Source organism: Sander vitreus, unplaced genomic scaffold, assembly GCF_031162955.1.
Source record: "Sander vitreus isolate 19-12246 unplaced genomic scaffold, sanVit1 ctg663_0, whole genome shotgun sequence".
Classification (NCBI taxonomy): Eukaryota; Metazoa; Chordata; class Actinopteri; order Perciformes; family Percidae; genus Sander; species Sander vitreus.
The window spans coordinates 1-13353 of record NW_027595753.1 but is presented as its reverse complement, the minus strand read 5'-3'; the positions used below and the strand labels follow the sequence as shown (position 1 = coordinate 13353).

General features: G+C 45.4%; 5 non-coding genes and 1 pseudogene across 5 annotated transcripts; all 6 read right to left on the bottom strand.

The window, feature by feature from the left end:
• Positions 1-5144: 5144 nt before the first annotated feature.
• LOC144514677 (U1 spliceosomal RNA) lies at positions 5145-5306 on the bottom strand. The gene has a single exon (XR_013501508.1). It is a non-coding gene; the product is annotated as a U1 spliceosomal RNA (small nuclear RNA).
• A 258-nt stretch (positions 5307-5564) lies between these two features.
• LOC144514678 (U5 spliceosomal RNA) lies at positions 5565-5676 on the bottom strand. Its single transcript, XR_013501509.1, has one exon. It is a non-coding gene; the product is annotated as a U5 spliceosomal RNA (small nuclear RNA).
• A 424-nt stretch (positions 5677-6100) lies between these two features.
• LOC144514680 (U2 spliceosomal RNA) lies at positions 6101-6305 on the bottom strand (annotated as a pseudogene).
• A 5718-nt stretch (positions 6306-12023) lies between these two features.
• Positions 12024-12140, bottom strand: LOC144514682 (U5 spliceosomal RNA). The gene has a single exon (XR_013501512.1). It is a non-coding gene; the product is annotated as a U5 spliceosomal RNA (small nuclear RNA).
• Positions 12141-12565: 425 nt separating this feature from the next.
• LOC144514679 (U2 spliceosomal RNA) lies at positions 12566-12757 on the bottom strand. The gene has a single exon (XR_013501510.1). It is a non-coding gene; the product is annotated as a U2 spliceosomal RNA (small nuclear RNA).
• A 285-nt stretch (positions 12758-13042) lies between these two features.
• Positions 13043-13159, bottom strand: LOC144514681 (U5 spliceosomal RNA). The gene has a single exon (XR_013501511.1). It is a non-coding gene; the product is annotated as a U5 spliceosomal RNA (small nuclear RNA).
• Between the last annotated feature and the right edge of the window lie 194 nt (positions 13160-13353).

The window sequence follows — 13353 nt, the reverse complement described above, 5'->3', positions numbered from 1 at the left end:
GCAGAGCCCACGCCCACAGGTATTAACTTTGACAATTTCCTTTCACACAGCATTTGCATCTTAGGACCACCAGGAGGGCCGGTGGCCATCAGAACACAGCTGGGAGGGACATTTCAAGGGCTGGCAAAGATGCTTGAGGCACAATTACTGTCTCAGTAATGCCTCTTTACATCTCTCAGCCCCTTGTCAGGTGAGTTGCAGACAAATGTTGGGAAGGTTTGGCAAGTTGACACTCATAAAACTTATACTTATAAAAGTAAAAAGGAAGTGTCAAGGTCAAAGGAAGACAAGGCAGCAATACACCTACATTAAGCCAGGACCAAGGGAGTGACCATAAAAAGGGTGCAAATGCATACCACACCACTGCTAAAGACAAAGGATATTTATAGGCATTTTAAGAAGCAGTAATGCTAAGCCTCATGAGTACTGGGAAACACCTTGCTAAAGATCCAGAAAGGGCTGCTGCTTACACTGCAAAGAATAAATTGGAAACCTCTGGTGTTGTAGTCAAACTGCAAGCTGCCTCTCAGAGCAAGGAAAGCTGGTGCATACCTCACTACATGGTCCAGCACAATGGAAAAAAGGGTAGTCTTTCACTACAAGGGACTTAACATCAGTGAATTTCTGTTGCCTGGTCCTGCCTTGAGTCCCTCAATTGTTAGTGCGTTGCTGCACTTCAGGGGACAGTGTCCCAGTCAGTGACAGAAAGGTCATGTTTCATCAGGTGTGCATCCTACCTGAAGACAAACCCCTCCTGAGGTTTCTTTGGCGCAACATGAAAACAGATGAGCCCCCTGAAATCTATGAGTGGCAGATACTTCCCTTTGGGACTACTTGTTGTCCATGTTGTGCCTTGTTTGCCCTTCATGTTTTCCTGCACATTGAATGTAGAGAGGATGCAAGATTCTCAATCAAGCTGTGCTTCTGCTCGGGACAGGAAGACTCTTCAATGTGTTATAAAAATGGCACAACTCATCTGTGGAGCAGCCTTCACATCACTACAGGACATGTACATCACCAGGATCATCAGGAGGACCCACAACATCATTAAAAACAACACAGTCTCTTCACTCTCCTGCCCCCAGGAAGGCCCTACAGGAGTATGAAAGCACAGACAACAAGACTCACAACCAGCTTCTATCCACAGGCCATCAGACTCCTGAACACTTAATATCCCCCCACACACTCTCCATCCTCCCTTCCTAAACACTGCAGTATCCCCCCACACACTCTCCATCCTCCCTTCCTAAACACTGCAATATCCCCCCCACACACACTCCACCCTCCATCCTAAACTCCTGGACTCACACCACATACAGAGCTGTCTAGGCACAGTGCACTTTATCCATATTCTTATCTCCATTTTTTATATCTTTTTCAAACTATTGAATGAAGACTAGCAAAGCTAACTTTTCATTGCATGGTGTAAGTTGTCTTTACTGTACATTTGACAGTAAACCTGTTGAATCTTGCTAGTTTAGCTGTTCCTCTCTAGTTCTAGTAAGACTGTTGTATTTGGACAATGTTGACAGTCTCCTACGTAAATGACATGGATGTCTATTTTTATTGCAACTTAATGGAGAAAGCAGTGACATTTCTTTCCAGATAATGATGAATTGACTATTGCTAGAAATAAGCCATTTAAGCTAAGTATATGGTTACTTGTTCTTCTTATAGACACACACACAAATGGACACACACAGAGACAAACACTCACACACACAGACCCCCCCCCACACACACCCTCTAAGCCTAGTGGTTACAATACTGTGCTGTTGTGTCCCAAGGTGAACATCACTACTATACCTATTAAATAAGAACCTTTGTTTATGTCGAAAACAGCCCCGAAATCACCATCACCAAACCCACCAGACTCCATGTAAATAATCAGTACTTTTAGCGTGTATAGAGCCAGCATATTTCCACATGTAAATGTGTGAATTAAGAGTTTATATCAACCAAACCAGAGTGGTGATTGTTGGAACAGTGGAAAGATGAACCAAGACAGCTTTTGATAGTTCTATTGTGTTTCTGTCCACTTTGAATGCAGTGTGTTTTACGATGATAAAAGTACTGATTATTTACATGGAGTCTGGTGGGTTTGGCGAAGGCCTGTTAAAGATTACAATAGATCTATGTACAAATGCTTATTTACATACGTCCTATCGTCATATGGTTGCTGAGAGAAGAGATGACAAGAAGGAGAGAAAGATCAACTGAAGGTTTAATGAACAAACCTGCTCTGTGGAACCGAAGCTGAGGGTTGAAAACAGCGTCCAGCAGCTCCCGTTGTCGCTCGTTCTCCTCTTTTGAACGACAAAGTTCCTCCTCGTACTCTGCTATCGTTCTTTCAAACAGCCCAAATATCTCTTCAGCAGCCGCTGTTAGTCGCTGCTCCACCAACGCTCTCAGCATCTGGACTTTACACATTTTACCTCTTTCTCAACACAACAGAGAGACTCTGCTAACACACCTTTCTGCTAGACGCCATCTTGTTCAGAGTGTGAAGTTAGCCGCAGTAAAGACTATAGCTTCCGGTGTAGATTAGTTGCTGAGCTTCAAAATAAAAGTCCGGAAGTGTTCCAGATTTCCTCTGGAAAACGCGCAGGAATATAAATGATTAAAACACATTTTTGAAGAAAGTGATATGTATACACGACCAATCACAAACATCTACCAGAGCCGCATATTTTATATAAGAAGAGCAAACTATAATTCTACATAAATATGTAAAACACAGACACAATACAGTCGCTGCTCCCCTAAAACAGGAAGGAAAACTGGCAACAAAAATAGCTGACGATGTAGATGTGTAAATCACAACGTTTATCAATATCACTTCCCCATCAGTCAGGTACTAGATCTGACCATAATTACACTTGTGCTTTCCATAAACTGCCGTTGCTTTAGCCTATTATATTATCAGTTGCAACCCTGGCAGTGGGAAGCGATCGCGAGAGAAAATAAAAAATATAAAAACATAATTTAAACCGATGTGTGGAATTGGCAACACACGGCTCAAGAAGCCAACAAAAAGCCTATACGGAATTCCCTCCGCTGAAAATCTATATCTTTAATAAAGATACCCATCAGGGAATGTTAATTGATAATGAAACAATTGAAAGAGTCTAACCAAACATTAAATATCTGTGCATGAAGATGGCCAGGAGTATTGGTATATTGAGCAAAACTAGATACATCTTGAACAAAAATACATTACATACTCTGTACTGCACACTTATTGTACCATATATGTTATATTGTGTGGAAGTTTGGGGAAATACCTACAAAAGCAACTTGAAAAATGAAATTTGCGCATTGCAAAAAAGGAGCAATTAGGATAATAAATCACATTGGGTATTATGAGCACACCAATCATCTGTTCTTTAATTCACATTTGCTGAAATTTATGGACATTGTTACATTCAAAACTGCACAATTGCATGTGTTTAAATGTTTTAAGTTAAAGAAAATAATTTACCATGTAACATACGTGCAATGTTTAATGAAAGAGACGGGGGATTTCATCTAAGAGGTCATTGTATGTTCAAGCAACCTCTTGTGCGAACTACTGTTAAAAGCATGTGCGTTTCAGTTTGTGGGGTGACCTTATGGAATGGACTGAACAATGACATCAAACAGAGCCATAATATCAACACAGGACTTCCACCCGGAGTGGGGAATCGTGTCCCGTGTGTGGCGTTTTGTTTCCCGTAGTCTTCCTAATCACAACCGTCCCGTTATTGTCGCACGTCCCCATCAGCTGTCTCCCGGCAAACAACACAGGACTTTAACCCGGGAGAGCGGGGATCGCATCCTGCATGTGGCGTTTTGTTTCCCGTAGTCTTCCTAATCACAACCGTCCCGTTATTGTCGCGCGTCCCCAGCAGCCGTCTCCCGGCAGACGTCTCCCGGCAAACAACACAGTACTTTCACCCGGGCGAGCGGGGATCGGATCCCGCGTGTGGCGTTTTGTTTCCCGTAGTCTTCCTAATCACAACCGTCCCGTTATTGTCGCGCGTCCCCAGCAGCCGTCTCCTGGCAAACAACACAGGACTTTCACCCGGGCGAGCGGGGATCGCATCCTGCGTGTGGGGTTTTGTTTCACGTAGTCTTCCTAATCACAACCGTCCCGTTACTATCGTGCGTCCCCCGCGGCCGTCCCCAGCAGACGTCTCCCGGCAAACAACACAGTACTTTCACCCGGGCGAGCGGGGATCGGATCCCGCGTGTGGCGTTTTGTTTCCCGTAGTCTTCCTAATCACAACCGTCCTGTTATTGTCGCGCGTCCCCAGCGGCCGTCTCCCGGCGTGTGAGGCACCCCGTCCTGTTATTGTCACGCATCCCCCATAAGCTTTTTTCCCTTGTTATAATGTTGGTTGAGTTAGCGTTATCAGCTGGTTAGTTTAGTGCAGGCGCTAATGGATCCCGGTTGGTATCTCGTAAATTACCCCACTAATAATGCCCGAAATGATACCAAACTTCTACAGTAGCATAAATAGGTAACACTAACTCTTGCTGGGCACTCTCGTCGCGCTCTCTTCTGCATCCTCATCGTTTCTCGATGAGTGGAGTGAAGAGCGCCCTGCCGAGCTGCGCAAGGAACGCCCCGTAGCATTGGCAAAATGTTTGGAGTATGTCTGGATGAGCCAGAGAAAGGGTCTTCATTCCCAGACACAGAACTCTGGCTGACGGTTTCTACAATGCATAATCCTAGAGTTCAGTGCTTTTAGCATTATCTCACCTTGGCAAGCTGTTTCTGCATGTGAGAAAGCAAACCTGCTGCACAAAAGCCTTAAACCTAAGGATGCTAGCATTGGCAAAATGTTTGGAGGACATGTTTTGCCCCAAAGAGAGAACAACCTTGGAGCGGAGAACACGCAATTAATTTGGTCCCACCCAAAAAGCCACACCCACTTCTCACTGCCATCCGAATCGCGGGCACTTCGCATTACTCAACAACAATGTCCACAGCGTACACCAGACACTGCTGTACAGCAAAGCTGCAACTTTCTGGACAAAATGCTAAAGGGACCAAAAGGCCTGAAAATGTGTAGTCCCACTGACTCCAAAGTTCAAAACCTGCACATTACAGTGTGTTTGAAGCTGAAAAACTTTTGTTTTTTTTCCTTCAACGTTACGATCAGGGGAGAGCGAACGCAGTCCCCCACTACCACAAATTATGCAGTCGAGATTCCCACATTTGGGGAATTCGCACGGGTCAGCATAACCGGAGTGCAATGGTTAAGCCTCGCCCTGGGTGAACCACCTTCTTGATCATGGTATCTCCCCTGCCAGGTAAGTATGAGTTGGATGAGCCAGAGAAAGGGTCTTCATTCCCAGACACAGAACTCTGGCTGACGGTTTCTACAATGCATAATCCTAGAGTTCAGTGCTTTTAGCATTATCTCACCTTGGCAAGCTGTTTCTGCATGTGAGAAAGCAAACCTGCTGCACAAAAGCCTTAAACCTAAGGATGCTAGCATTGGCAAAATGTTTGGAGGACATGTTTTGCCCCAAAGAGAGAACAACCTTGGAGCGGAGAACACGCAATTAATGCCAAATGCCAAACAGCAGAGCCCACCAAAAATAGGTTCAACTCATTGGTGTTCCTCTCCACGGAAGTCTTTAGTAAAAGGCGAAAGACTTGTGCGTTATGAAGATAAACCAGAGTAAGTACAGCCCTGTACTCGAGAGCAGCCGTAAACCCTAGTCGTCCCAGTCCAAACCCTCGCGGTAAGCCTCACTTGGTGTGCCGCTTTCCAAATCCAAGGCCACACGGCCAATATTTTCTCTCTGCTGCTTTTCCTGCCAATCAATAGTGCAAATCTCGCTGCACTTTTGTGAGACTTCATCTTGCTGTTTATTCGCTGCTGCGTTTTTCACCCCAGTTGTCGTGTCTTAAGAGTATTATAACAGCGTTTTGATACCAGGAACCCAATGAGGTTTTACAGATCATTCAGTCAAACCGAGCGCTTTCTTGCCACAACTCCGGGCCACGAAGTCCGCCAGCCACTGCGACGCATGTCTCTTTCGGTCCGGTATCAAATTGAACGACGGGCAGCTCAGCGTGCATTATTTGGTTTTCCACAAGACAGAAGAAGGGTGCACCGCTCCCGGCGGCGCTGCAATACCAGGTCGATGCGTGGAATGAACGGAGCAAGCCCCTTTTTTCAACTCCCATTGCTAAAAAATCCATTTAATACGTTGTCCCCTGATAGAGGACATATCAGATATTAAACTGATAAGAACAGATTTTTATTTATTATTATTGACACAAGTTCAAGACACATTTCATAAGGTCTTCACACAATTCACAAAATTTCAGTTACCATTTAAGATACAACATGATAAATAAATAAGTTACTCTGTAAAACTATTTAAAACAGGTGTAGTACAATAAAAGCAGTTGTTTTCAGACATAATACAGGTAAGAGTTGTTTTCATAAATTTCAGGTAAACATAAAAAGTTGTCATCTTGTGCATGTCATATTGTGTTTAGTGTCCATATTAAAAGTCTTAAGAGAGAGGGCATTGGTTTAAAAGCTCTCTTCAAATATCAGTTGTGCAGGAGCGCAGTGAGTCTCTAACAATGTTAATACCGTTTGAGTCTCTCGGGATCCTGTTACGGTGCTCAGAGGAGACCCTCCCCTTGTTGCTCCTTCCCACCTGCCTCACCCGGAGAGTCAGGCCGCCGCTGCTTTGACCTTTTTTTGTGTGGCTCCGGCTCCTTCGTCCGAATGGGCACAGAGGCGATTCTTCTTTGCAGCTGTGTCCTTGGCCTGCCGCTTGCAGCTCGGGCCATTTGGGCCGTTGCTGCAGCCATCTTGATCACAGCTGCGGGGGGATCTGCATGTGCTTTCTTACCAGCAAGTTTCTGGAGGTCCAAATGGCGTCTTTGATGGCGGCCAGGGTGAGCCACTGATTTGCAAAGTCACGTGCTGGCATCTGTTTCTTTGGGCTCACTCCCATACAGCACTAGCTGTGCTGTGAGGACCTCCCTTGCTGGTAAGTACGGGAATTGCAAGGAGCCGGCCATTGCCCACTGGTCTACGGCAGCGCTGCACTCCCAGAGCAAATGCCTCACCGACTCAGGCTCGCCACAACCTGGTCGGGGGGCAGGTTGAGTGCGCTGACATGCCCCGGGAGTGCATGACGGACCTGACCGGGAGGATCTCATGAGCCACCATCCATGACAGGTCCCGGAGTCTGTTTGGGAGAGCCGAATGGTTCGTGTTGCGCCAAACAGTTGAGGGCTCTCCAAATGCCAGCCCACGCACTGGACTCACTGGTTCCCGCTCCTGCACAACTGAAATGAGAGAGCGATGATTTGTTAAAACACACACATCTTCTTGCTCAAGGTGAAAACGTTTTAAAAAGGTCTGGATAAAAGCATAGGTTGGCGGCAGGATAAAAGACACAGGTACTTTAAGATCAGAGGGTAAAATCTTCAGTCTTCTGAGATATGACCCCATCCAGAACCGTGCCATAGCTGCTGTCTTAGCATTTCTGGATGGGGGCCGTGGCTGCTGTTATGTGTATAGCTGTAAATCTGCTCCCTAAAAACAATAACAGGTCCGGCACTCCTTTCCCTCCTTTCTCCTTTGGCTTCTTCATCACGCTTCTCTGCAACCGTTCCCACTTGGACCCCCCACAGGAAATAAAAGATGGCTCGCTCCAGGTCTAAAATCACTTTTCTGGGTGGGATAAAAACAGAGCTGATGAGTAAAAGCAAAGGTAAAATCACTGCCTTGATGATTAAAACCTTTCCTTCTAGTGTCAGTCCTCTAAGTCTCCAGTACCCTAGTCTCTGCCTAACTTTCCCTACCATGTCTGGCCAATTTGTTTTCCCTCCCCCTCCCTATCAAATTTGACCCCAAGTATTTTTTGGTCGGTCTGGGTCACAGTCAGGGGGAGTCCTGTCATCTCAGTCGCTGTCCACAGTCCATAAAAATGGGCTAGGGTCTTGCTTCTATTTAGTTTTGACCCAGAAGCCCGCCCCAAACCAGTCGGTCAAGTCTAGAGTCCTGTTGACAGATAAAAGGTCAGTGCATAAAATGTTAATATCGTCCATATATAAAATGCACTTTGTCGCAAGTCCCCCGCTCCCTGGCACTCCTACCCCAGTGATTTGTTTGTCCCTTCTCAAGATCTGTGCCAGTGGCTCGATGCAAATAACATAAAGGAGGGCAGATAACGGACACCCCTGACGGACACCGCAGTTGATATTGACTGCTTTTGTCAGATTCCCGTTAACAAGGAATTTGCTGGTAATACCCCGGTACAGCAATCCCACCCAGGCTATAAACCTTCTTGGGAAACCCATTTTTTGCAGTACCTGGAAAAAGGTATTGGTGCGAGACCCGATCAAAAGCTTTCTCAAAATCTAAATTTAGGACTACTAGCCGGATGTTTCTGTCTCTCGCATAACAGATGGTGTCTCGGATCAGTACGAGGCTGTCGGTGATCTTCCTCCCTGGTATGGCACAGGCTTGATCCGGGTGGATCAGCCCTTCTAAAAACAAAGACGTGCGTGATGCTAAAAGTTTACTAAAAAGTTTACAGTCAAAATTTAAAAGTGTGATGGGTCTCCAATTTCTCAGGTCAGTCTTGTCTTTGTCTTTGTAAAGGAGGGTCACTATCCCTACTCTAAAGCTGTCAGGAAGTTGTTCAAGTTTTTCAAAATCACTAAAAACATCAAGCAAGTCAGGAGCTAAAATGTCCCAAAATGTTAAATAAAATTCTAAGGGAAGTCCGTCTTCTCCTGGGGACTTCCCTGTTCTAAAACTCTTGATGCATTCATTTAACTCTAGAATGGTAAAATCCTGGGTTAAAAGCACTGTGTCGTCTACCGTTTGCTCAATGAAATTTAAAACTTCCATCATGCTGTCTTGTTGAACCAGTTTTTCTCTATATAGTTCTGTATAAAAGTTTTCAATTGTGTCTTTGATTTCCTCTGTTGTTGTAGCAGTGCAGCCATTTTCTTTTTTTAAGCTTAAGATGCCCCCTCCTTTATTAACTATTTTCTTAAAGAAGTATCTTGTACACTTTTCCCCTTCCTCTATTTCTTTTTCTTTGCTTCTTAAAATGACACCCTTGCTTTTAATTTCTGCTAAAAGGGACATCTCTCTTTTAATTTGTTTCATGTCTTCATTTAGGTCCATCCCTTGTTGGTTTAGTTTAAAATACCGCTGGAGTCGTTTTTGCAGTCCCAACATGCGTCTGTCGTCCCTATCTTTCTTTCTCTTACCTGCCTGTCTAAAGAAGGTCTGGGTCCGTCTTTTTTACCATTTCACACCAATGTGCATGTGTATCGTAAAAGTCTTGAAGGGTCTGCCACTCGAGGTACTGCTCCCGATACTGACTAACTAACTCCCTATCCTCTAAAAGGGAACAGTTGAGCTTCCACAGACCACTTCCTAATATCACCTCAGAAGACAGTGAGAGGGTGCAGGAAAGCATTGCGTGGTCAGAAAAGAAAACCGGTTCCAATCTAGCATCCATTGGTGGGCAATCGCGTGATAAAATGTAATCTATGCGAGAGGGTCTGGTGCCATCACCACTGAACCAGGTGAAGTTTTGCTCTCTGGGATGCATGGTTCTAAAACAGTCGAGAAGGTTAAAATCTTTGCATATGTCCTGTAATAAAACCGATGTTTTGTCAATTTTAAGATCTTCCCCTGCTCCTTTCCTGTCATTCCTGCTTAGAATACAATTAAAATCACCCCCTACAACTAGTGGTGCCCTACCTAGCATGTGGAACTGCAGGTCTTCTAAAAGGTCATACCTGTCATTTTTTATCATTAAAACCATAAATATTTAAGACGTTAAAATCTCTTCCCATAAAAGTCAAGTGTGCTAAAAGTGCCCGGCCATCTCTCACCACTGTGCTACCCTTCACCAAGACTAGGGGTTTTTGATTAGAATGGCCACGCCATCATTTTTTGTTCTGATTTGATCCGCTCCATATCGATGTTTGTTGCCATAACTCCTCCCAATCTCTGTAATGGTTTAAAAACGGCAAGCCACACTCCTGTATTAAAAACACATCCGACTTCAAAGAGTTAAGAAAGGATAAAACAGTCTCGGCTCTAACTCTCGACTTCACACTTCTCACATTTATGGTTGAGAAGGTAAGTGTCATGAGTATGATTATAAATAACAAGTATGACATTTTAAAGGGCTAAGAGGCGAATTGCAATGTTAAAATGTCTTAAAAGAGGCAGTTAGTCAATGGCTTGTGAATGGAGCTCTTCCTTCACTCCTATTGGTGAAAAGGGAAGGGTTTGAGCTTCATTTCCCGGTTGGACTCTGGGGGTGGGCCTTTGTTGCAAGGTTGCATTTAAGTTTGAGTCCTTTGGGGTTGATTGCAGAGCTATGTTTAGGAAAGAGACCTCATTTGGGGAATTGGGGGGGAAGACTCTGGGCTCCCCCACAGATAAACTGTCTGAGGAGTTGCCAGCTCTTCCCCTCTTCTCTGCGACTCCAGGAGACTCAGAGGACGTTTCTGATAAAGGCCTCTTGGCCGGCTGGGCATTGGGGAGGGAGGCATCCTTGCTATTGCCTTGTGACTGGTCACTTTCATGTTCTAGACTAGCTCCGCCTTCTGCCTGCACTGCCCCATCTTTCTCACCACTCTCCTCTGATTGGGCAGTTACAGGCCCCTCCTCCTCTCCCCCGTCACCCATTTCGTGTTCTCCAATCACAGGATTTGGAGGGAGATTTGAATTTTCCAGCTCGGCTTCTTCAAACAGCTCTCTAAATGGTTCACCTGGTCCGCCATTTTGTTGCTTTGCGACTACTTTTGCTGCTTTCAGTTTGTTGGCAAAAGACTTTGGGCAATCTCTGAAGAGGTGGTTTGTTTCTCCACAAAGATTACACTTCCTGCCATTGGTACACTCCTCAAAGGTATGCCCAATTTCTCTACATTTCCCACAAATTATCTGTTGACATGCTTCTGCCAGGTGCCCATGCTCACCACACTTGCGGCAGAGCTTGGGCTGTCCCTGGTAGTGGATGTAGCCTCTGTTGTTACCGAGAACTATCATTGATGGCAGATGTTTCAGGCCCTGGAAGCCCTGAGGGTCCTGGCCTTGGTGTATGGGGACCCTCCAAGCGCAATTCCAGATTCCATCCTCATCTCTCACCTTGGTAGCCTGGCCTTTCACAGTGCAATATCTCCCCAGCCACAAACAGATGTCATCCGCATTCACTGTCTCATTGAACATTCTGACAATGACTGTTTTAAAGGCATTGTCAGTCAGTTTCTCAACATTGAAAGTGGAAAATTGGTGTTTTTCATTTTCATATCTGTTCCAGAAGTCTCTGAGAACACTGGCAGAGCGAAAGCTTACATCAAAACCTTTGTTAAAAGGCAGGGTAACAATACAATTTATATCTTCTGGTGGGAAAAGTAACGTTCTCTGTATTAGCTTCCTGGAGAAGTCAAGCCTTGACATCACCAATGGACTGCCATCTTTGTCTATAAAAGTGAAACGGACGCTGTGGTGCCTCCGCATGCCAGCATGGCTGGCTGACATGGTGGAGACCCCACTCAACTGACCTATTTGAGGTCAAAAATAAAGTTTTAAGCAACTTACTTACCTTTGTGAATGTGCAAATTACAAAACAATATGTGACAATATCCTCCAAAAACACAGAAAACAAGGCCACAAACAGGCAGAGTTTCCCGATTAACCGGAGGTGATCGCAGTCTTAACCAAAAGGCCGAGAAGCGATGAGCACCACCTGTTTGCTGTCCGACGCAACCTCCCCGGACGGTTCGCACTTGTCATGGTCCAGTACTTTTAATTGGGCATAACAATAGCTGCTACTTAGCACCCCCGCCCAAGCGCTCCATGGTGAAGCACCTAAGGCTGGTTAAAGACAGCTTGTTTGGTTTTCAAAATTGGACAAGGTTCAGCCAAATGGCAATGCTCCCTCTGTGTCCTGTTTCTGTGCTGCTGCTGATAACAACAGAAGTCTAGTTAAGGACAGCTTATTTGCTTTTCACAAGTACACAAGGCTCAGCCAAACAGCAGAGCCCACCAAAAATAGGTTCAACTCATTGGTGTTCCTCTCCACGGAAGTCTTTAGTAAAAGGCGAAAGACTTGTGCGTTATGAAGAGAAACCAGAGTAAGTACAGCCCTGTACTCGAGAGCAGCCGTAAACCCTAGTCGTCCCAGTCCAAACCCTCGCGGTAAGCCTCACTTGGTGTGCCGCTTTCCAAATCCAAGGCCACACGGCCAATATTTTCTCTCTGCTGCTTTTCCTGCCAATCAATAGTGCAAATCTCGCTGCACTTTTTGTGAGACTTCATCTTGCTGTTTATTCGCTGCTGCGTTTTTTCACCCCAGTTGTCGTGTCTTAAGAGTATTATAACAGCGTTTTTGATACCAGGAACCCAATGAGGTTTGACAGATCATTCAGTCAAACCGAGCGCTCTTGCCACAACTCCGGGCCACGAAGTCCGCCAGCCACTGCGACGCATGTCTCTTTCGGTCCGGTATCAAATTGAACGACGGGCAGCTCAGCGTGCATTATTTGGTTTTCCACAAGACAGAAGAAGGGTGCACTGCTCCCGGCGGCGCTGCAATACCAGGTCGATGCGTGGAATGAACGGAGCAAGCCCCTTTTTTCAACTCCCATTGCTAAAAATCCATTTAATACGTTGTCCCCTGATAGAGGACATATCAGATATTAAACTGATAAGAACAGATACTACACTTGATCTTAGCCAAAAGGCCGAGAAGCGATGAGCACCACCTGTTTGCTGTCCGACGCAACCTCCCCGGACGGTTCGCACTTGTCATGGTCCAGTACTTTTAATTGGGCATAACAATAGCTGCTACTTAGCACCCCCGCCCTAAGCGCTCCATGGTGAAGCACCTAAGGCTGGTTAAAGACAGCTTGTTTGGTTTTCAAAATTGGACAAGGTTCAGCCAAATGGCAATGCTCCCTCTGTGTCCTGTTTCTGTGCTGCTGCTGATAACAACAGAAGTCTAGTTAAGGACAGCTTATTTGCTTTTCACAAGTACACAAGGCTCAGCCAAACAGCAGAGCCCACCAAAAATAGGTTCAACTCATTGGTGTTCCTCTCCACGGAAGTCTTTAGTAAAAGGCGAAAGACTTGTGCGTTATGAAGAGAAACCAGAGTAAGTACAGCCCTGTACTCGAGAGCAGCCGTAAACCCTAGTCGTCCCCAGTCCAAACCCTCGCGGTAAGCCTCACTTGGTGTGCCGCTTTCAAATCCAAGGCCACACGGCCAATATTTTCTCTCTGCTGCTTTTCCTGCCAATCAATAGTGCAAATCTCGCTGCACTTTTGTGAGACTTCATCTTGCTGTTTATTCG